The sequence below is a fragment of the Brachycentrus maculatus genome, unplaced genomic scaffold, assembly GCF_059751285.1.
Source record: "Brachycentrus maculatus isolate JH-2025_06_01 unplaced genomic scaffold, ASM5975128v1 h1tg000105l, whole genome shotgun sequence".
Taxonomy (NCBI): domain Eukaryota; kingdom Metazoa; phylum Arthropoda; class Insecta; order Trichoptera; family Brachycentridae; genus Brachycentrus; species Brachycentrus maculatus.
Window position 1 is genome coordinate 1,130,313 of NW_028280859.1, and position 25,696 is coordinate 1,156,008.

General features: G+C 33.3%; 1 protein-coding gene and 1 long non-coding RNA gene across 6 annotated transcripts in view; one reads left to right on the forward strand and one right to left on the reverse strand.

Moving 5' to 3' along the window:
* The window catches only part of Csk (C-terminal Src kinase), a 96,943-nt gene that overhangs the window by 19,575 nt on the left and 51,672 nt on the right, over positions 1 to 25,696 (forward strand). Inside the window, exons 1-2 of one of the 5 annotated variants that reach the window (XM_088258937.1) lie at positions 19,691 to 19,826; positions 20,648 to 20,784. The gene's annotated coding sequence lies outside the window, so the exon portion shown is untranslated. Of the gene's footprint in view, positions 1 to 9,401; positions 9,493 to 19,690; positions 19,932 to 20,647; positions 20,785 to 25,696 lie in introns of those variants that run through there. The other 4 variants (XM_088258936.1, XM_088258938.1, XM_088258939.1 and 1 more) reach the window with 4 other exon arrangements.
* Positions 5,355 to 25,696, reverse strand: part of LOC148310121 (uncharacterized) — a 30,408-nt gene continuing 10,066 nt past the window's right edge. The window contains exon 5 of the long non-coding RNA XR_015837432.1: positions 5,355 to 5,437. This is a non-coding gene — a long non-coding RNA (uncharacterized LOC148310121). The remainder of the gene's footprint in view (positions 5,438 to 25,696) is intronic.

Consider the following 25,696-nt stretch of genomic DNA (forward strand, 5'->3'; position numbering starts at 1 on the left):
TGCCTTAAATTTCATCAGCGTAATTCCCAATTTGAGTTAAATTATACATTTGCTTTAGTATTTTATTTTATTTATTTATTTTAAAACATATTACCTACATAAATCATATATACATATAATGTTCCCGATGAGTAATTTCTATTTCTCATTTTGAGACGTGGGATTAAGGTTAACAAGACTGGAACACAAATAATAAAGTAACAAAAAAGATTTTTTTGAAATAATAAAAACTAATACTAATGCATGGCAAAATATAAAAACAATAAAAAGGTATAATAAATAAGCACAAGAAGCATATTTAAAAGAAATAAATGAGAAAACATAAGGTAAGAAGCATATTTAAAATAAACAAATGAGAAAATATGAAAAATGAGAAAATATAACAAATGAGAAAATATAAAAAAAACATAAGGTAAAAACAAAATAAGAAAATATGACTAATCACTACATATATATCTTTCCATAAAGTACCTTCTCAGATCTTTTATTTTGGGTCCCCGAATGAGTTTTATTTTATACATGTCAGGCAGCTGGTTAATTTGGGTATTGGCAATACAATTTAAGGACCTTACTCCAAATTTAGTAGTGTTTATCGTCTCTTTGTTAAAAATCGGTAAGGTGTTGCTGTGAGTCGTTTTAAACATTATTTGAAGCATTATTTTAGCCTCAAGAGATTCGTACACCTTAGCTTGGACGAATACGGGTACACTCGAGTTTACTTTTACGTTGGAGCTGTTTTTGTATTTGACTTATAATTAATCCTAGCCCTGTGAGGTGCGGGTATTGTATGATGATGCGTGAATACCTCGCTCTTTGTACTCATCAGACAATCGCTTAGCAATGAATGTCCTGCTTACTTGCTTAAAGAACATTGTGTATTAATTTAACTTAAATTACATCATTAATTTAAATTAAATACTATTATAAGTGAAGGGATATAAAACGATTTAAAAATAAAAATAACTGAATTAGTTAACAATAATCTTGCTGCCCGAAGGTCTTGGCTCTGGATGCAGTTGGTCGAGCGGGCAGATGAAAATAGGGCGATTGCAAGTGTGTAAGGGCTTTTATAGCCTCCGCTACGTCACTGTTGTCAACTCCACGGTTTGGCAGGTCTACCGTCTGTGTAGGGACCTACTCGAGTCACCACACCTGGATAAAATGTCAAACAAACCCTTATCCGCACCTCAATGGTGCATAGGACACTGCATCATACAAACGCAGTGTTATCTTGATCGTTAACATATGAAGGATAGGTGATCAGCCCTCCGCTTCAGGTACCAGTCCAGGGTAGTATGGAATTAATATTAGAGTGGAAAAATCACATAAATTTGTTTGACCCCCCCGGGAATATAACCCGGGACCTGCAGAACGGTAGCCGAGCGTGCTGACCATTACACTACGGAGGCGGACAAAATGTACCGGGAAAATATTTTTTCGCCTAGTTTTTATTTATTTAATTATTTCTTGACGTAGTTCTTGTTTGCATTTGCAACGTTACCGTAATTTATTATGACGAAATCAACGAATTTTAAAGACAAATATCGGATTGTTCTTGTCTTTATGACCGAGTTTAATGGATATATTGTTGTAGGTATATTAGTAATAACCAATTTTCGTACAAAATGGCATGTGGGTGTTTATTTGGAATTCGTGAAGAGATGTCTTGTATGGTCCACTGCTGTGTATACAGCGTACTCGTGGGTCGGAGTGACGAGTGGGAGGGCTCAGCGATGCTATACTGAGATAAAGCGCGTGTAATGATGGTAAGACATGTCAGTTAAAAAAATAGTAAGGAAAATCAGGCTAATGATCGCTGATTCGGATTGCCTTCTGAGCAATAAAATTAGCCTTATTGAATCGATTACCTTGCGATGTTCTAATAAACTTAACATTTCATTTGCGAAGAAATTTGTTTGGCGCAATCCTCAAAACCTTTAATTAACAACAAAAATATGACGAAAATGGATATTTAAAAAAAAGGAAAAAAATACTAATCAGGGAGAATTTAACAATTATGTTTGTTTATAAATCAATTTACCATTGGTCAATAGTATTTCTCACCAAAATGTGTCTCATTAAAATAAGCTGTGACTTATGGTAAAAATGCTGTATTCTTGATTTAAATTTTTTGTAGAGGGGCAATTTCGGATTATTAAACATCAATATTCTTCTTCTTCTGTTTGTGTCATGTCAGGTCCCCCCAACGTCGGCTATCACTTGAGAGTAATTGTCCTTATCTTGGACAGCTCTAAACAGCGCCCCGACGGTCCTGATCCCTATCCAATCTCGTGTATTCCAGAGCTAGGAGAGCTGCCTTCTGCCCACACCTCAATATTAGCGGATATAATTCTAAATATTTCTACTCCTTTGTAAAATTTAGGAAACTTAGTTGGAAAGTAGGTACCTTCCCAACCTAATATCCACCCAGCGTGGTATTGAATATATTCAGGCTTTCGGCTCCGACTGTTAGTAAAATATTCATACATCATAATATTATCCGTTCGGCTAATGGTTTATGCTCATATATGGAAAAATTGCAGACAGGTTTGGGTGGCTGACTCATATTTAGGACACGATCCAGCCATGTACGTTTACTACGCCATAGTATTTTTACCCTATTTAGGAATGGTTAACCTTTGGTATTTCTAAGAATCGTGAGTACGTTGAACTTAATCGTTATGAAAAAAATACTTGGTTCAACTGATTTTCATTTTCCTGGAACTTGAACGAATTACGTGTCAAAGGTGGATTATCGTTGGATTATGGTGGATTATTTGAATGTACAAAAAACCGTCGTATAGTTTTACATTACATTTCCTGAAGAGCTACGGAATATTTGTGCCTAATAATGTATTTTGTGCGGGATTATTTAAGAATTGCGAATCTAAATATTAAATTCTTTCTTCATTTTAATACATCAACTTTTGTGCTGTTTTAAATAAATAAAACTAAGGTTTAAATAAATAACACTCAGGATCGAACACTATTTGTAAGATTAAAATTATTTTTTAATTGAGTTATTTTTTATGTATTCAAAATATTCTTTACCTTATCGGAGGGAATTTTACAAGGGGTTAATGTTTTAAATTGTATTTTTACATTCTAACCAGCGGAAATGACTGAAATGTGTAATTTAAAATTAAAAAACATGAATCCTCTTTAATGTTCCGTCTGATAACGCAGTACCTCCAACAACGTTATAGGGGGGTTTACTGTATAGTCAAGATTGACAAACTGATGATACATATAAATAGTTTTGTTAATTACTCAAAAGGATGTAAATGTTGACATTTGGTTATTAAAATGGATGTAGTTAGCGCATAGATGCCCAACCTCAAAGCTTTGCTTAATCCTGTATTTGTGGAATGTCACGAGCTATTTATACTGTCGCGTTTTTGTCAAATAAACTATTTTAAATCCTCTATTGAAAAATAAACGCGATGTTCGTCTGCCCTCGTTGTTGCATCGCAAACATTTAATCACTCCTTTCATTGTATTCCGAATAGTCGTTGAATAAATAACACCGATGCTCGTTGAACCGGAATATTAAACAAAAATACCGCTTGAAGCACTGCTCGTTGACATTTTCCGTCGCGCTTTGCGGAGACAACTAACGAGACGGAAGACTGCCAACAGATGTTGAAGTGGAATGCGCAGTCTGAATTTGATTGTCGTTTGATGGCGATCGCGAATTACGAGTATACTGTTCGATATACCGAGCATGAAAGGAGAATGAACACGAGAGTTGTAAATAACACGGCGCTGATTTATTCCATTTGTATAATAATAATTGTCGGATAAGGGAGTGAACAGTGGGCACGGCGTACGACTACAATGCGTACAATCAAACTTTGGATGAATTCCGCAAGAACACGTTTATAACCTTCATTACGCCATCAAGGGCGTCACGCATCATCCGATAGTGGCTGTCGGGGCAGACTTTAGTATTGCGAAGGCGTGTTATGACAATAGTAATTCATTCCTGATCAGGTTTGTTAAAAAATGAATCGAAGGTAATTTAATTATTACGGTTGGAATTTATTTTATAACGTGTTATTTTGACGGAATTCAAGCGCGGAAAGAAGAATTCGTTTTGCGTAAATGTATACCAGTGCTTCTCGATATGTATGCAAAAAAACGGGTGATAAACGCCTGTGAAACTTAAAATCCAACCTTGGCGTGAGTGTCGAAAATTTAAAATTTCGTCTCCTTTTGGATGCCCCAAATGGCTCTTAAGGTGTGGCCTAGCCCCCGTTGCGGACAGACTGATGTTTGAATAAACGTACAGCTTTAGTACTAGGACCGTGAAATCTAGCAGTAGTTTTTCTTGTTTATGTTTTTATCGTATTCAACATAAAACTTATTACTATCGAAATACTCTTGAGTTTTTATTTTATTTTCTCACATTACAAAGTTTATTTGATTTTGTCATTTTCTTATTTCTACTACGAATCACAAGAGCTTATTAAACTATGTAGGAATTTATAAATAAACAATTCTCGTAATGAAAGCACTATTTTCGTAAAATGTTACCTCGAGGGCGCTTCCATTAAATTGAAAAATCAAAATCTGCGATTAAATTGTGATATGTTTACTAAGAGAACCTATATGGTGGGGACTGACCGGAGCATATTGTGTAACGTAACATTCGCGGCGAGCATCCGAGCATCGGATGAAGTACTCGGAACGAGCTCGGCTCGCTGTACTGACTATACGAATGCTCGCATCGTAACGTGTTACGTTACGACGAAATGACTCCGGTCATTCCCCATCAATAGAGAACCTTTGACACGAAGCCCATGACACTATCACAAGACCACATCCGATCATTCAGGTGTCTGCAATAAAAAGTTTATTATGTTTATGAATTTATAAATGAATGTATATGTGTATGTAGATTTACATATATATTTAACAAGTAAATGAAATAAAATAAAAAACTTGACCGATAGCTTATCCTTGATGTACGAATTTTAAAATGGTACATTTTTATTAATTTTCTTAATATGTAAAGCATTAACTTTTTTAAGACTTGCTTGAGAAGCTGTGTGAGGGTGCATTTGCTGTATTTCCCAGTATTTATTTACTCACATAGTCGCTACTGCCATTATATCGTAATAGTGGATAATAAATAAACCAAATAATAATATCACAACTGTTTGGTTTGGAATAATCAGTTGTCGAGTTGATGAATCCGCTAATTGAGTCGGTTTAGTTGTGACCTTCGTGTAAGGCGTTTTTTCTATCGTCATTTGTGTTGATGATTTTATTTAACAAGACGTTTTATATCGTTTCCTTCACTATGGAAGATTACGTAACGTTTCATTATAAACCCGGCTGATTCATACTTCATACCTTGTAACCATGTTCGCGGGAGATGTTCGGTGGGCACGGTCACTTGAATGGCAGTTAAAACGATTAAAAACGTCTGAAACTGGAAAAATATTAAAATTTATTCGCAAAGTTCTTTAAGCCTTACGAAATATTCACCAATTGGGCACATTTTAGCCATTCATGATTATAAATATAATTAGTATGTCCAAATTAATAGATTTTATCGCATGAGGTATCTGGGCTGGAATTACAATGAAAAAGTGATACGTTTACCACGTACTATAAAGGTATCTTTGACTTTCATTCGGCTGTCACTTTATGGTAATATCTATCCATTTTTAATTTAAGCTTAACTCGGTAATTACCACTACTTTGAAATTATTTGTTTTCGGTACACTTAACTCACTGACAATTCTAATCTACACCGGTTTTAAAATTATGAGCGATTAAAGACATCAGTCCAATGTAGTGCCCTGTGCACCATTAAATACGGAGATATTTTTTTTAGGAAGTACATGAACATTTTATTATCTACATTTAACCATTGCAAAGTACACGTCAAGTTTATTCTGAAAAAAATGTATTGCTACTTACAACATGCATTTAACTTTTCAATATTTGAGTAATAATCATGAGTGGAATATTGAGTGTTACACAGTGTGTAATGTGACCACTTTAATCACCCAACGACACGTCGTAAGTCCTATGAATTACCACGTTTCCTTATTCCCATCTTTATAAACTTCTTTATTGAAATATCAATAGTAAATATCTTGAAGTTAAACTTTACAAAGTAGTTAAAGATTTTTTGTAACTTTAATAAAGTTGTTATCGTTATGCCTACCACATACTATGAGTACTATAAAAATATAGTACCATGAGTAATTCAGTTCATTACACTGTGCGGTGATTCCATCGCCAGGCGGAATCCTTGCAAATATTCCCTCCCACCGAGATAAGATAATTAGATTATTTAATTACTGAAGTAAATACCATACATTACGTCTAGACGAGTTCTTTAACCACTGCGCTATCCCTAAAAAAAGATACTTATTATTGGGTTGATGCAAAAGTTATGACCGTTTTTTATGATCCCAGGTAAAAAAAATTTTTTTTCATAAATTATAAATAGTATCCTCTATTTTATGATTCCATTGTATAAAGGATGCTTTCCTTCTACTTTCTATTCAGTTTTGGCCTAGCCAGAGTACAGAAATAACCCCTTGTATTTTTTCAAAATGTCGCTCGATAAAGTGCATTTACGTCATTGTTTACTTTATGAATTCCATAAAGACAATACCGCGGGTGTGGCAACCAAAAACATTTGTGAAGTGTATGGAGCAGATGTCATCAAAGTCCGACAGGTACGAAGTTGGTTTACAAAATTCCGATCTGGAGATTTTTCACTCATTGATAAACCACGTACCGGGCGGCCATTGAAGTCTGATGATGACAAGTTTAAAGTCATAATTGACACCAATCCACGTCTAACCATCAGGGAGATTGTGTCAATGATGGGAGTCAACCAAACAACCGTATTAAGACATTTGAAGCGTATGGAAATGGTTTCGCCGTACGACGTTTGGATACCTCATAAATTGTCGGCTGCCAATTTATTGGATCGTGTTTCAACGTGCGTTGCTTTGAGTGCGAGACAAAAACATGAATTTTTTTGCATCGTTTGGTGATGGAAGATGAGAAATGGGTCGTGTACAACATCGTGACAAGAAATAGACATTGGCCTATACCTGGACAAGCCCCATTAACAACTTCGAAGACCGAAATCCATAAAAAAAAGTTATACTTTTTGTTTGGTGGGATAATAAGGGTATTGTGTATTTTGAACTCTTAGAACACGATCAAACAAGTACAACAGAACGATATTGTCAGTAATTATCCAAATTGAACATGGAACTTTAAAAGGATAGACCAGAATTGGTAAACAGAAAAGGGGTAGTGTTTCATCACGACAACGCGCGACCACATGTGGCTATGATGACCCAACACAAGCTAAATGAGTTAAACTGGGATGTTATCAAGCATCCACCGTATTCTCCAGATCTTGTTCTTTCTGATTATCATTTATTCCTATCACTTCAATAAAAATTAAATGACGAAAAAAATTATACAATAGAGCAGGTAAAAACATCCCTTACTTTATTTTTCGCATCAAAATCCACGGAATTTTTAACTACTGGTATTAATAAGTTGATAGAAAGATGGAAGAAGGTTAAAACAACTGGTGGAAATTATATAATTTATTAAATACATAATACATATAAAAAAAATAATACAAAAAATTATATGTTAAAAACGGTCAAAACTTTTGCATCAACCCAATAGATACATTCCGTGGGTCCAATACCAAAACTAGGCAACTCAAAATTCTCCATTCTGAGAAAATGCCGTTACCATTACGCTATAGAAAAATGCTCCGCAATTATGGGGTAGCGCGCTAATAAAAGAGGTCTCATTAGATCGTAAGATTTAAGTTATATCATTCCTGTACATATAAAATTTTAGCTTTTATTGCAGAACTGAAATTATTGAGTAATCTATCACAATAATTAGTGTGAATTCGTTGCCGAACTGGAGTTTCTATGAGCTCTTTAACTTAATAAATACGTCTTCTTGCTTAGAAGAGTAGTTTGGGTGAATCTCAAGCATGTAGGTTACTTCAGATATCGCTCACTCCTTTCAAGAACGTCATAAATCAAAAAACTTGATTTTTCAGAAGAACGTTTTTAAAGTTTAAAAATATAATACAATGTATTAAAAATAAATATCAAGCCACTTATTGAACTTTTTACTGTGCAACAAATCTTTTTAAGTAAAAACTGAAGGTTTTTTCTGCATTTGAAAAATATTTAGTATATTTAAAAAAATAATTAAACAATACCTTTTCTTCAAAATGCAAAAATGACACTTTCTGCCCTGTAGCGGGTAAATATTAAGTTAAAAATATGCCGCTTTTGCTGGGATATAGTACATTTTCTGGGCATTCCGAAAACACGCACAACTCAAAATTGGCGATTTTTGATTTATGACGTTCTTGAAAGGAGTGAACGATATGTGTGGCTCAAGCATTTTTTTCGCTGACAACCGCCAATTTTTTGGTTACTGGATTTTAGCATTGAACTTACGATATTTAATAAAGCCTTTCGTAAAAACATCACGGATTTAATGTGTTTTTTATTGGATCACTTATGTTATTTTTAAAAGTACTGCTAAGATTTATGATATGAGTATTTTTTTACGAACATACCAACACAAACCAATTATTAATACCGTCAAAACTTCCTGATTGGATTACGTACCCTTAAAGTTTGATTATTATTCATTTTCTAAATAAATATTTATCATCTTCTCAAGGGACTCGCACATATTAACACTGTACATCTTTCACATTCTAGTATGTGTACGAATATTCAACCTTGAGTGTCCTAGAGATTATTGCTTTTCTCCTTTTCTTCTCTTTAAATGCCTACTAATCCTGATCCATTTCCTTTTCGAAATAACGGTAACGTCCTACAACCTTAGATCCGTCATTAAACGTATTCCACTCCCTCGTCTGAGAGTATGGAGCGCCGGATTGATAACCTTCCCTCATTTGATTAAAGATCAAGTGAACACAGCACCGATCTGACGCGGAGCCCTATGCATCGTTTGGTAACGAATAGGGGCCAGAAGACGAAGAAGAAAAAATGATCATCACATGCACATTTTTATGTAGACACTACTCTTTTTTTCGATATTTTTAAATGTAATTTTACGGTTAAAATAAATTTATATACTTATATACAATGTATTTTCTCTCTCTTGCATAGATTTAAAAAAAATGTTACGAAAAAGTTGTATAGCGCCTTTGAGGTAATAAATTATCAAAAATGGCGCTATATAAATGGTAATTTTGCCATTTTCTGATAGAATAATTCCAGCTGTACCCCTTTGTGTAACACGACCCGACCTTGACACCACACGCAATGAAGAACCTTACATATTACCCCATACAATTATGAAGCGATGACAATAATTACTCACGTTTCTTCTCTCTCTCTCCCCAGGGTTACCGCTGTTCCAGGCCCGTGGGGACGTCTCCCGCAACTCGCCCACAGATCGCCTCTGGCTTTCGATGGAATTAGTCCCACCGACAAAGTAAGTCCGACAATCTGTCTCTATTATGTGCCCATCAACATCGTCAAACCCGCGATCTGACCATTAATGATGCGACGATTATTAACAAATTTAGACACCCATTACTTGAAAACTTTTTTTACAGAATTTTACTAAAGGATACTGTCAAATGGTAGAGTTATCACTCATTCGTGAATTATATTGTTAATAAAGTTTAATACTAACAATATTTTTAAATTTGTTTTAATGTTTATAAATACCCAAGTTTTATTTATTCCTCGAGGAATTGTTGAAAAGACATATCACACATCGCTCACTCCTTTCAACAAAGTCATATATCAAAAACCTTGATTTTTCAGGAGATCGTTTTTAAAGTTTAAAAATATAATGTTATGTATTAAAAATATATATCAAGCCACTTATTGAACTTTTTACTGTGCAACAGATCGTTTTAGGTAAAACCTGAATGTTTTTTCTCCATTGAAAAAAAAATTAAACAGTACCTTGTCTTCAAAATTCAAAAACTATACTTTTTGCCCCGTAGCGGGTAAATATTAAGTTAAAAATATGCCGCTTTTGCTGGGATATAGTACATTTTCTGGGCATTCCGAAAACACGCACAACTGAAAATTGACGATTTTTGATATATGACGTTGTTGAAAGGAGTGAGCGATATGTGAAAATAAAGACGAAACAATTTATGAGAAGGCAATATGAAAGTTTTTTCGTATTTATAAGGCCAGACAGAAAGGTGAACGTTATACAAGAGCAAGAAAATGACAGGTCGTTAGGCATGTAAATGCCTAAAAATATTTAAACTCAAATCCACTTGGGTTCGCGTGTCCGTACTTTTAAAAGCTTGTAAAGGTTTCGCGAAAATTCTCGAGCCCTTCGCTTCTTCTCTGTGAGACACGAATATGAATGGTCAAATATTTTGCCTCATAAGCGAGGCATGACTGTCTTCCTCGACGATTTTGAAAGACACGTAGAGATTTCTGTAAACAACAGGACACCTTCGTTTTGAAACTGCCGAATACGTTTGGAAACCAAATATGACGGCGCCAGTGTCTGTTCCCACGGTGGCAGAAGACCGTCCCCCGACGCTGTGTAGTTTGCAAAGTGCCACCGAAATTTTCTCACGTTGCACCACCGTGAGCCTATTTGCATAAAGTGTTATCGAATATTTGACAATCGTTTAGGAATGCCCTCCTAGCACGAACGCGTCCCGAGGTATCGTGAAAAAATAGTTTTCCGATCGAAACGATCATTGCAAGATCTTTTTTAATAGATTTTATTTGAGTTGTGTGATTTTTAACAGATTTTTATAAAATAGGGTGCATTTAAACGAACGTAGTATATCTAGAACTAAGTTAGAATACTTTTGGAGGGTAAAAATCCATACAAAATATTTAATGATTTCTTCTTTCTTCTCCAATTTCTTAAGCAATTATTTCACAAGGTATTTTTGTTTGAATTGTAAATGGGTCGTTTGATCAAGTTATTAATATTATTTTTTATATTTATCTAATTTTTTTATTATTTAAATCTAAAAGCGAATATGCTTTAAAATCCAAATCTAATAAAATATAAATCGCATCGAAGTAGAAGTATTTTGAATCCAAGAAATGAAAGAATATTTCAAAAATAAAATATATTTTATAACAAGAAAAAATCGTATTGAAATTTCTAGGCGGAATAGTATTTTATATAATGAAACAACAACTATACAGCTTTTTCCACTTTTATTACTAATATGTAATATTACAGAACATATTACATTCAATAAATAACGTGTAATATAATTTTTACCCGAGCCGGTTGCTTTAGCCCCAATTTTTCTACGTTTCTTTTTACATCCATAACGCCTCGTTGCTTATTCTAATTTATTTTCCACATCAATTTTACCTCTTGATATTTTTAAAATTCGACTCCAGAAGTTGTTTGTCGTCCTAAACCCGATTATGGCAAAATCCGAAAAGATTGAATTTCTACGGAAAATTTTCCCGTCTGCGAAATTTTCCAGCTTTTTATCGACTTGGATAAAATTACACGATGCATATCCGTTTCGTCGTAACATCATACTATTTATACTTTTTGTTGCATCACGGGTCTTGATCGATTTCTTTTACTTCGTTAAATTTTTCCAAATTTGCTGACAGACTGACGAAACATTCGCAAATAGAAAATAACAAAAAACTTGTATTTATTGTTTATCGATTAAGTTTTTCCTATCCACACCTAAAATAATATACGAGATGATTCACTCACATTTTTTGTTTATCGTGGGTATATATGGCATGTATACCTTGTATGTGTTGCAGTCTTAAATAATATTTAATTTCAAACGTCTATTGACTTTTGCGTAATAGCCAATAATACATTGTAAATTGTAAATAAGTTGTAAATTGAAATACGTACAATATATTTTAAGTATAAAGAGACACCTCATTTGAACTGTTATACACCTGTTCCGTGTCGGACTAAATAAAAAATAAATGGAATAAAATAACAACTATATGTGGAAGTTGTTATTTTATGTTATAAAATGCAGTTCCACCGAGAAATGTTAGTACAAAACTTAAATCTAATAAAAAATAATTGTAAAAAAATATGCCTTAAAAAAACAAGATTTATGAAAAGAAACATTGAACAGTAGAATCACATTTTGATATCAGTTTCTTGGATGAATATAATTTTTCAAATGACACTGTAGGTGAGAAGTACCTTATTGATGTTAAGTTTCTAAGCATCTGCCTTATATATAATGTTATCGACCAATAACACCAAGTTTATTGATATATGTCGATATGTTTAGTCACGATATCAGTTAACTTCTATAACCCATAGTGTTTAGTCAATATAGTCTTTAGCGGGTTATCACTAAAGATATATATATCCATGATACATCCCTAGGTCCCCTGAAAATATCTGCAACAAAATTGCATCCACTTAGCGGAAATTCGTTGTACACGTTTTAACACGTTGTTAATGTGTGGTATGACCCCACCACCTTCTGGATTCTAGGAAGAAGTCAACCCATTATCGTGTAATTTTCCAGCGCTAATCTCGGAGACATTACGACTCACCGCCCTGCCAGATAACTGCAATTATGTTAATATAATTTTTGCCATTCTGTATATACTTACCTATATATTACAAATGTAATAATATTCTATGACTCAACAAAGTTGAGCCAAATACATTTTTTCATGGGAAAATATCTGACGTCCAGATTCACAATGCTACGACAATTAACGTAATTGATTATTTGTATTATTTTATACTTAATGTACACACTACCTCATTGACATTTTTTTTACTAAATTGTGATTATACTGTTTCATTCTTTAAGTTAAATCAACATAGCTATTAGATAATAATTATACTTGTTTTTGAGTTGTCGCTGTTAATTTTATAGCGAGTACAAGTCAATGTACGTACTCAGTACTTGTGCTTGTCATTTAATGTACTTTTTGCGTGTTATAATAGCACCCTATCAAAACGCATCGATGTTATTTTATGCCGTATTGATATCACGATTGAATGTGCGCATTCATACTACCGTCTCGACTAAGTATCGCGGAAGAAATATTAATTAAGACTGTAATTACGAATAGCTACTAGCTTCAATGCGGCCTATTCATTGCCAACATAATATCGCAGTCATCAGGTTAAAGTCTAGAGATTCTTGCTTGATTGTGCGATACACAGTGAATGTTCTCATTTCAATGGGAAGCCGTGCATGCAATTATAATATCTCGCGAATATGGCACCGGTCAAATTAATTACATATTTCCTTTTCATATTATCGCGGGCTGCTCATTTTCCTTTAAGCGAATGCAAATGTGTTACCCATTTAGAACGTACACGGTTTCGAGGAAAAGCATGTTTTTTTTACCTGTTTGTATTTTTTGTTTTATTAAGAAAGCGCTAAGTGATGTGTTTCATCAACATTATTTTCCTCAAAATCACGCCCGTGCTTTTGCAGTTACGACGCATATGTGTTTGATTCACTTATTATATTAAACAATTTGCGCATCTGTGTCGCCCGAATTTAAGTGAAAAAAAGGCGTGGCGAGAGGTAAACGTATTTTACGAGAAAAACGAAATACGACTGTGATCTCAAGCAAAACGGTAGAAAGCTACCGTGTGAATTAAACCGGTGTGTGTATTATTTATTTTCTGATACAGATTATAATAACCAGAATGCAGGTTTATTGTGGTAATAGTGTGGATAATTAAAAGTCTGCCTCGGCGGTTGTGTTGCGGCGCTCTCATCTTATCACAGATACATCTCTGTTCCACTTTCGGTGAGAATACGGAATGTTCCGTACTCGTGTGTGCGCCACTGTTTCGCAGGCTTTTCCGACTTTACGCAAAGGTGTGTTTATTGTTCGCGCTCGCGTTACTTGAGTAACTGACTTTCAACTAAAAAAGTACCTAACCGGTAATTACTAATTACAGGGAACGCGAAACAATTACTTATCACCCCCCCCCCCCTTTCCGCCTTCATATTGTCCCCTCTTTGTGCTAGAAAATCTTTTAAATCACCCGCGTTCTCGTAGAAAATATTCCCTCTGTAAATTTGCTTACGTTGCAGAATTTAATTTCCGAGACGATAAAGCGCCTTGTTGGTTCATACCATAGATGTAATATTTCCACATTCAACGCCGGAAAGTTATATCAGCACATATTTCACGCGTTACATTGATTGAAAAATATATTCTTTTGTTATTTTCCTCAAATCGAATGAGTCATTGTTTTGATTTGTGAAAATCGATAAATTTATTTAGTCATCTTCATTAGAATAATCAAACTTTGTAAAAATATTATATAACATGTGTTTTTTTACGTACTACTATCAAATACTACTATCAACCACGTTTTATTTTACTAAACATACTAAATGAAAACTTGCAGTTTTTATACTATTTATGCCAGTAATTAAAAGCAAAGCAGGCAATGTTCATATAATTGCATCTTGAAGCTGGATAGAAATATCACTTTATTTTATTGTTTTGTTTTCGTATTAAGCATTTTGTACTACTTTCTCCATGGTTATCTGAATAATTTACGATACTGATAGTCCATTTCAGTGTCCTTTGAATTAATTTACGTGAAAAGAGGACAAAAAGAATTTGTGACTTATTTAAAAAAAAAATCTTTTGATTCTCCTTAAGCATTACAAATCCCTTAGTAATATCAATATCTCATTTTTCCGCGTAAAATCCACATATCCATAGTGACATCATTACAAATATATTTAATGTGTTTTAATAAAGACACATTTTTCTACATTTGTTTTGAAATAAAAATTATATTATTACTGAGAAAGTTTATAAAAAATCAAACGCTGTTTTAGGAATTGGAATTTATCATGGAATTCTTGAACCGCAAATCTGTTTTTATTAGGGATACCGCTCTCAAGTTGACAATAATGTGTGGGTTGTATGTTTATTAAACATTCCGCTGGCCTATAGCAAGAATGGCACATTTATAACAAACCTTATTTTGGAATGTAGAGATTTAAATGCCTATAGGCTATGTTTTAGTTTGTTAGCCAATATCTTACTTTTTTTCATTTCTTAATTTTGTACGTTTTGTATTAATTAAACAAAATTACAGTGAATTTAAAGTATGTTTATTTTGGTTATAAATAATATCGGGAACATTGCAGAGAGTCAAATCTCATTCTTGCAATGGGTAATGGTTCAGCGTTTCAATATTTTGTAAGATGGGCCACAAAAATAGTTTTATCTCGCGTGAGTATTTTTAACAATGTTTTCGCGGTATTTTTCAACATCTGTCTAGCCCAATGGCCAATAAAATGTTGGTCTAAAACTGGCTAATACCATTTTATTAATACCGCCATTCAATCATATTGCATAACATCCCCTAATACTCATTATGCTGAGGTTTATACGGGCATGATATTTTTTACTTGCTTCCTACGCCTCATTCATAGATTAAATGTTTTTTTTTGCTGGTTGTAAAATAACCCGAGATAAATTTTGAATCGTTTTTACTTTACCAATTAGTTTTAAATATATTTCTGTATATTTTAGCACGCGTTCTTAAAATCCCCAGTTTATTTACTCTTTCTTCTTTAACCCCTATCCACACCCAGATGGTGCGTATGGCACCACATCGGATCAACGCAGTTTTATCTTGATAGCTTATTATACGAAGGCAAGAACATCCAAGAACGATTTTTTTACCATGAAACACATTTATCTTTATATAGTTCTATACTTTGTTAAAATTTTCGTTAGTCAATTATAAGACAATATCAGGCAATAGACAGGCGCCGCGCCGTGGCGTAGTTAGGCAATCGCCCAACTTCGAAACTGCAAAATAAACTCATGAAAGATTCAAGTATATTTTATTGGTTTGGGTGTTTGTGATGTATTTTCACATTTACCTTCCCTATCCTTACTGTCCTACCTGCAGACATGCTTAAATGCAAAGTAAAAGCGTTTCCGAGTTAATCCTTAAAAAAACCGTTTTCAGTTTCATAGAAAAAGAAATTATTTTAATGGTAACTATCTAATTGGAAACAGAATGAGCGAAAGAAGGTATGCAGCCGATGAGGCAATAGGGAATAAAGATTTATTAGTGTCTTATTTAGAAAATGTGACAAGAAGAATAAGACAAATAAATGAATTTTGCGACAAATCTTGATTGACATAAGATATAGTATCTATTGTATTGTTTTTAGGGATCAATCTTGTTCATTTATTATTTACCACACACATTCACTATAATTTTAATGATATATTTAGTAAATATGCTATAAATCCTTGTACATAATAGGCAAGGAAACTTTTCTAAGGCAACTAATAAATATTATAAAATGAAACCTCTGGACAGCCTCAAACCAGAAAATTAAATGTTTTAAATATTAATTGTATAATAAATTTGTGAGTCACATTTATTTGTAACACTGTTTTTATTCTACCTTTGATGATTTACTATCCCTGTGAAGTTTGTTTGGTAACGCGGTAGCTGCATAAACAATCTGGCTGGCTTGTCCTTCAGGCACGTTCACCCCCGTTCTGGGATCAGCTCGCTGAGGTCCTCCGTCTCGTGACTCACTTCACCAATTCTCAGCCGGCTGTGCTGAATTAAAAACAGCTCCGTTGATCATTGACCTAGCGAGGTTAGACTCGAGCCTTTGGCTTATCCAAGGTTCACGTGACTCGTTTGGGCTTAACCTCGACAGATTACTACTAGATCGTCTTTTGGATAAACCGAGTATTTACCAAAACAAAATGTCAAACAGAGGTACGGTAGAAACCCGCTATTCGTACGCGTTAAAAATCCAGTTCGAGTTGTGAGTCGTTCGAATACTTTGTCGATTTTAAAATACATAAATATGTGCGTTGGACTTATTAATACTTTCTTTCAGTTTGTTTATATCAGTTCAGGTTTATTTCAGTATTATTGCAAAAAGTGAAACAACAAAATAAAATAAAAAACTGTTAGTTTTAAATATCTCCAAAATGATAGTAGTAATAAAAAATAAGAAGGCCCTAAATGTTTACGCATTGCTGTTTTCCCCCCTTTCATACTTTCTATTCTTTCCATATTTCCTTTTCCATGTACATAGCTATTATGTCATTAAATCTGAACTCCATATTACTTTTGTAAGATGCTCTGGAATCTTTGCTCAAATTTCAAAACGTATCCAATAGTGTCAGGTTTTGTCAATATTCCTTTTTGTAAACATTTTGTGAAAGTAAAATTCTTAATAAACGGACTCATCCTTCCGTCGGTAGAACCATAATGGCAAAAGTCCAAAATATTACTTCAATATTATTATTTGTACACCTGTCTGCGTGTCTCTTCCAAATACCTATTGCATGCTCTTTCTGCTCTTTAGTGGCTACACGGCAGTACCGTCGCTTTTAGATGGCATTTTATACACGCGGACAATATATGGCAGACGTATACAGTATACGAGTGTCGAGTGTCGAATATGAATCGAAAACGTTGTACGAATACAGAGACAGATAAATGACTGAGGGTCCACTGTATTTACTAAGCAAGCGTTCAAATATTATTTTATAAAAAAAATTCACGCTATTTTTTCTGAACCGTTCATTGGCGTCGGTGACTTCATCATTCCATTTACACTCATCCTGTGTATCTTTTTTGGTTTGGGAATTCACGAAAATAATATTAAGTGACTTTAAAAATATACTTAAGCAAAACAAACGAAAAGGAGGCATCCTCCGAATCATGAATCACGACTATTTACTGTCACTTTTCTTGAATATCATTATTTTAAAGAGCACCCGCCTCGTGAAACAGCCTTCAAAAATAGCGACATCAATTAACTTTATTTATAAAAAAAACATATATCGATTCGTATCAGGTGTTTAATAGGAACGTATTTTTTTACTACTAGAATGACAAAAAAAGTCGAGAAGAAATATCTGGAGTACAGCACGCTGTGGTACCTAAACCTGGGCGATGACTAAGAGGGAAGATGCTAGGACATATCCTGCGGCATGACGACATTATCACAGGAGGACCAATAAGTTTTAGGTAGGAGCTGCAGACACGAGAACCTAGCTCTTAAATTGAATACATAACACATTTCGGACGGGTATTTTTTACGCCTGCGGACCGCTGGCTACGGGATTTGATAATTATGTACATATAGTTCAAACCTTAACAAAGAGATTGGTACATAATATTTATATTACAGCATTAAATAATTCCTTCTTTTCTGACTGAGGCTTAAGCATCAATCGACCGAACGGGTAGAAATACCTTTCCCGTCCTAAGTGTGATAGTAAATATGATTAGTGGTTATTAAATTATTGTTAATATTAAGCGATTGTCAAAACTGCGAGGAAATTACAATGCGTGGCAAATTGTTTAGGATACGTCTAAACAACCAAAGCACGTGGCTATCGCATCATGCTTGTAGAGATTTATACTGCGATTCCGGTATGTATTGTACATGTACGTATACTATATATAGTGTCGCGATTCTGGTTTGTGCGGTTTGGTGGGACGGAGGATGTGATGTGGATATGGAGAATTGATTTGGCAATACTCGTCCGATAGACAGGTGCCTGGGAAGGGAGGGGGGAGCAGGTTAGGGCGCTACTGTGCGCCTACCTGATGCCTGACGTTATTAGGAACGTGATAAGACTGAAGAATTATGCATGCGCAATATGTGCGCAACTAGATGACCTCCCGCGGCAATCGGCCAGGCGGGGGACCTCTTCGCCCAGATGCCCACTCGGTCGGTACCTACTCGTGGTTATATTACGAGTATGTTTGTTTTACGATGGCAAATTTGTGATCTTTGAATAGATCGTTTACGAATCGCGGATTTTAAAAGTGAGTAGTTGATAGCGATTATCTGAGTCTTTTTATATACCTTTTTATATTTTTCAACCTTTATTCATACCTAATATTGCACTGAGCACTAGATACCTAGATTATAAAAATATAACACTTTTCCCAACTTTTTTTACCCTGAGAAATATCTTATAACTAATTTACCGTTTATTCATGCTCATATTTCTGAAGAAATGTTATAATTTTTTAGTTTTTTATTTTGGCAACCGATTAAGCATTTTTACATTATCTTAACCTAAAAATGGACTAATTAAAAAAAACTTTTTTTAAGGATTTTTTAAAAAGAAGTAACACATATGTTGAGTTACTACTTTTTTTATGGGGAGCATTCGAGACATTCGATTTCTTTTTTATTTTAGTTTCTATAGTTGTTTACGAACCAGTAGTAAAACGTCTTCTAAACAATAAACGATCTAAGTAAAATACAAAGTATTCTTATTTAAACGTTATTTTATATACTGATAAAATTTCACCAAGAAATAAAAATAAAAAGCAAATTAAATGCTACCAGCCTCCTCTAGGTAGGTTAGATCTGGTCATTTAGAAGATCCGCATCAATAGATCTGTATAACTAAGACCAGATCAATTGAGCGATAGATCTTTCATCGGACAAGTCGCGCCAGCGAGAGGGGAGAAATTTTATTAGAAATCTTGTCGACGACAGCTGACAACCAAAAAAAAGTTGCCGGGAAATTCCGCTAAAATCCGGTGAACGAGAAAGGAATAACTCAATATTGGGATCCGGTTACTAAATCGACGTACCTGAACGGATTATTAAGATCCGGTCGTTTGCGAACGACCCGCGTCTGCTACAAGCGCTACGAACGGCCGTAGCACGAGTCCCAGTCGCCAGTGTGATTTCACATTCTGAATCGCGTGGTACCCGTCGAAGTATTTTATCGTCGGAATTGTTTTGTTTTCGGTGCGAACATTGTGTCAGAATGTATATTTCATAGTCTTACCTTCTTCGGAATTACGTATGAACAATTTTCAACGTTTCCACATAATTTTTCATGCTACGCGGGTATTTTTCCCACCGGTATTTTCGAATTTTTCCAAACTAAAGTGTTTTTCGACGTAACGTATGTTTTTCACATTTTCACGCTGTTTTCATATTATAATAATTTATTCACGTCAGTCGGTTTCGCATATTAGCTATTTGTGTTAATTTTCCCAATTTTCTGTGGCTTAGTTTCATGCAATTATTTAATTATCACTAGAACCGATTACTACCGAAAAGTGACATTTTCTACGGTAGTTAATCATTTTATGCAATATACTCTTCATTTCACAACCGGATAAACACCATTTGTTAAAAATATTACTGACATTAGAATAACTGCATTATTTTGTAATTTTTACATTATAATGTCTCATTTATGTGCGATCTTCGATAGAGTAAGAAAAAATACGTATAGAAAAAGTGGATTATTAATACAAATGTATCCATATATTTTTTATTAATTTAATTTCAATATAAATGCTACTTTTAATAGTTGAAAAACACATTATCATATCGACAGAGATTAATGGTTAGAGTTTTCAGGCCTTTCAGTAATGGTTTCAGAATACGGATCATATTTTCAGTACTGATTTCAGTATTGAAAATAAATTAACGTCTAATTTGAATACATTGAATATTCATTTATTTTTGGAAGATCAAATTGGGATTGTTTGCCTAGTTCGGCATTGTTTATCCATCTTAGAGACGTACGTAACGTGGAAATTCTCCGGTTGAAAAAAAAAATCATTTAGCTATACCATATGTATTATATATAATAATTGTTATTTATTACAGTCAGTCGTTGTCGCTTAAGAATTGTGCAATTTGGATTTGTGTGTGACATCAGTGGATAGATGACAATTTAGTGATTTGAAAAGTGTCTACATATTGTTTGTGGCAGCATCTTTAAGATTACCAACTTATTAAAACAGGTAAGGAAAAAATCAGCAGTTTATTTCTATAAATTATTTGTACATGCGCAACATTATTTTTCATACGAATAACGCTGTGTTCATCTGAAGCAGTGTCATTATGAAATGGACAAAGTGGTATATGGACCATAAAGCAACGTGTATTTATATATATTTATACATATACACGTATACATACACGTTGCTTATATTTATCTTCAGTTCAGAACTTTAACCTGTCACAGGTATCGCAAAATAAAAATTAAGTCATGAATATAAGTACATATACGCTTTTAGAAAACACATCGGATCTTGTAAACCTGTTTTTTTGGCACATCAAAGTGCGCTTAATCGGACGTTTATCGCATTAATCAACTTTCATTATGTTCCTAACTTGTTAAGAAATTATTCCATAAATAATGGTGTCAATATCTCTTATTTTTTTTATTATTTTGGTTTGACGAATATAAATCGACAAAAATTACAATGCTGTCGAATGTGTATGGTGTATGTAGTTTGATGTTTCATAATAGCGCATATCGCTCACTCCTTTCAAGAACGTCATAAATCAAAAATCGTCATTTTTCAGTTGTGCGTGTTTTCGAAATGCCCAGAAAATGTACTATATTCCAGCAAAAGAGGCATATTTTTAACTAAATATTTACCCACTACAGGCCAGAAAATGTTGTTCTTGCATTTTAAAGAAAAGGTATTGTTTAATTATTTTTTAAAATAAACAATATTTCTCAAATGGAGAAAAAACCTTTAGGTTTTACCTGAAAAGATCTGTTGCACAGTAAAAAGTTCAATAAGTGGCTTGATATTTATTTTTAATAAATTGTGTTATATTTTTTAACTTTAAAAACGTTCCTCTGAAAAATCAAGTTTTTTTTTATTTATGACGTTCTTGAAAGGAGTGAGCGATATATCATAGTGTGCCAACGTAAATTCAGTATTATAAATGCCGATTTTTTTTATTTTTAACTTCAATATCTGAAAAAGATTCAAGCAAAAATTTCTCGATTGTCATTTTTTATCAATAAACTTTTTATTTTGTGCAATAATGTATAGGTTATTCGTTATTTACATAAACAAAGTTAAAAAAAAAAAACGGAAAAAACGTAGCCGATAGCTGATAGTGAGGTCTAAAGGGAAGGAACCCAAAGAAACGTTGTAACTATTTTTTAAGAACTAATATTTTATCGTTTCGTGACTTTTCCTATTGAATGAAGAAAAGTCAGAAATTTGTTCAAATCAAATTAGCTCTTTCTGTATCGAATGTCATAATTGATTCGAAATAATATATTTCGTTGTTTCTTTTTATAATCCGAGAATATGTAGATATTCAAAATGATTGTTTCAATTAAATATTTCACTATTTTGTTTTACCCGTAGTCGGTAGTTAGTATTTAACTTAATAATAATGTTTGAATGAAAAAAGTGTAGATATTACTTGCGAAACTTTCTTTTATCACTCGGAACATCCAATTATTAAGAGCAATTATTTTTAATTGATGTTAAACTACATAGGTGTGCATTTTTTAGAAAGTTTTTTTTATCGCCTCCATCTTATTTCTTATTCTGTATGTAAATAAACAATACAGTGTAAGTACTATTGCGTTTTATTATTTGCGTGAGTCATTACTGTTGATCAACTGCATAAATAAATAATGGTGATATTCAACGTAATATATGCTAAATCGAGACTTGTATTTTTGTTATTCACAGACCAAAATCATCAAACACACATAAATTCAAAGTGATAAATGCCAAAAGATTATCACATGGTCTTTTTCGCATCCAAATTTATAAAGACAGCATTCCGTAATTCGATGGAGTAAAGGAAATTAAGCTAAATAAATATGTTGTTTTTATTATGATACATCAGATGTTAAAATTGAATGTATGATTTAATTTCATGTATCGATTCGGCAGTCACCTAGTGGTAATTTCTAACCGTTTTTACTTTTAGTTTTACTTGGAATATACCACTATTTAAAAAAAAATATTGCTACACTTGTCGCGATGCATTCCTCATCTTTTTCAAACATGATGCGGAATGTAGCGAAACGCGTGTCACAATAGATTTTGAGATATATTTAAAATTAATTAATTAATCTAATTTCATTAATTGATTAGGCAGTCACTTGTGGTAAAATCTATGTTTATTTTTAATTTAAGTTTTTCTTCGTAAATACCACGATTTCTTCAAATCTATTGTGATACAAATAATCTCGGTTGCAGTCGTATGATATCCAAGTTATACGTGATATTTGTTAATGTAGTCTGTATTATTATCGTAATACGGTTATTTCTGAAATCCCGCCTCAGTCGTTCCCCTTTGTAAAAAGATGATCACTGGGAAAATCCTATCAATGAAAAGATCCAATGTCTTGTATGATTTGATCTTTGCTCTAGCATTGTGTGCAATCCGTTAGCGTGTTTCGTCTCCGTTCGCGTTTCTGTAATCAACATTTACACTGATAGCTATTTTCTTTCTTCTATAAAAATCCGTCGATACATTTTTTGTTCTTTCATGCGATGATATGAAACGTTTGCTTTTTTGCTTCTTGTTTTTTCTGGTTTAAACAGCGCTGATTTTATTAATTATTATTATTGTGCGCTTTATAAAAATTAATTCCCCCAAAATGACGTTACTAACCTGTAGTATTTAACTGGGTTGTAAAAACATACTGTACTAATTAAATGCCAAATGTTTCTTTAAATCAAGAATGTTATCTTAACAGATAAATAATTGCTTAGATAATATTAACAGCACATTATCTTATCCCGTAGATGATGATGATGATGATGAAATTTATATAAATATGTATTCTTTAGAATACATATTTATGCTCGTATGCTATTTTTTTTATTTATTGTAAATTATGGTATAATTACGTTTCCGTAGATTTAAGCGAATTGATTCCGTAGATTGATTCTAAGCGAAATTTTGGTTCTAAGTATCTTTTTTACCCGCATTTGCACCTAGATGGTGTAAAGGGCACTGCATCGGATCGACGCGGTACTAACTCGACCATTAATTATATGGTTTAGCCCTGTGCTCTAAATTCCTGGATAAATGTATAATAAAGCAAAGTAGCTAAGGTTTAAAACACTACTGCTATACAGGAAGAAAATGGAGGTAGGAATAGTAGATAAAAAATAGAGAATAGCAATGATATTGGATACTAGGTATTGGAGTATATTATGGACGGTACTCAATTATTTGAATAAGAGATATCAATTTATTAATTATGCACTAGATAGTTTATTTGTACCTTATCTAGGGTAATCATTCAATAAAAACTTTTTCTTCCCTGGTAAAAGCTAATAATTGGTAATGGATTTACTATTACCAATTATTTTAAATATTTTACTGGGTAATGATCAGGATGTAAATATATAAACAATGGATTTTCAGTTAAATTGATATTAGTAATGTTAGTAAATAACCACTCACCGACTACTTTTTTTTTCACACCGATTTTCAGTTAATTTAAAGACGTTAATTATTTTGTAAGGATAATTATTTTTCACGTGAATTGAGAGTTTGATGAACGGTAAAAACGTGTTAAGCTAGTAGCATTATTAAGCTATACTTTCACGTTTTTTTATTCGATAGTAATTTTTGAATATTTACGAATTTAAGTACTTTATAAGAAAGTTGTAACTGTTTTAATTTCCTTATAATTTGATAGGTCAATAAATTCATCTTGCCTACCGCGCATCAGTTGGTGAGCGTTATCCATTCAGTATCGAAAGTATAATTAAACATGTTCAAATGAATGTCTTCTTTCCAATTTGCTTTCATTTTGTACAGTAAATATATGTTTATGCTTGTAAACATACATAATATTGGTTTTTAACGTTTTTTAATCGTAAAGAAGATTGCATGATTTCATTGTAAAATAAGGATCTTCTTCTTCCTGGCTATATTCCAACTTATCCTCTTTGTAGACTGCTGGGGTCAGCTCTCCTCGTCCTCAGGTTGTAGGTCGTTCTGTCGTGGACAACGTCATCTAGGCCATGTCTTCGAACCGTGTTCTCTCTTTGGAGCATCCATGAATTTTTTGATGTTCCTCTATATATCTTTCGAGGCTAAGATGCATTGCTATTGCGTTGTAAAATATATTTTGATTTAAATTGATCTGTGTAAAGGGTTGCATATGTTAGATGTCAGACAGAGAGGCGTCCAATTTGAATATACTATATTTCTCGTTAGATTTCTTCATTCCCTGACAAATCGGATGAAACGAGACGAAATGGCGATGTGTCACAAGTAGGCGAAGCATACGACTTCCTGCGTGAAATGAAGTCATTCTGACAGCTGTGTCCGACTTGATTGACTATCGACTGGAATATGCCTCTATCCGGAGGCGACTCTTTGTGTTTACTTTCTCCGTTTGGAGTTTGCCGGCAAAAAATCGCACGAAAACGAGACATTTCCACGAGGCAATCTTTTTTCGTCGCTTTGAATCGATTTTCCTTGTGAAAAGAACGATTATTTTATTCGTTTCTCGATCCGATTTAACTGTCAATGGGTCTTACTTTTTTATTTGAAATTTAATGTATTGAACGCCAGTCAACTCGATTGATCTGTTATCTGAACAAATTCTATTTATCCCTTTTTAATTCAAGTTTTACTCAGTAAATACCACTATTTTTTAAAGTCTATTGTGAAACGCGTTTCGTTGCTTTCCGCATCATTTTCAAACCCCTTATGAAAATGATGCATCAAAACACGTGTCACAAGAAAAGTGATATTTTCTAAGTAAAAACTTAAATAAAAACTTGATAGATATTGTGTGCAGATATTGGCACAAAGTGACAGCCGAATCAATTAATAAATTTATCCAATTTATTATATTATCTCTCTTTTAAAAAAATATTTTCCTTCGAAAGTGTTATCGTCGTTTTTATTTTTTTCATC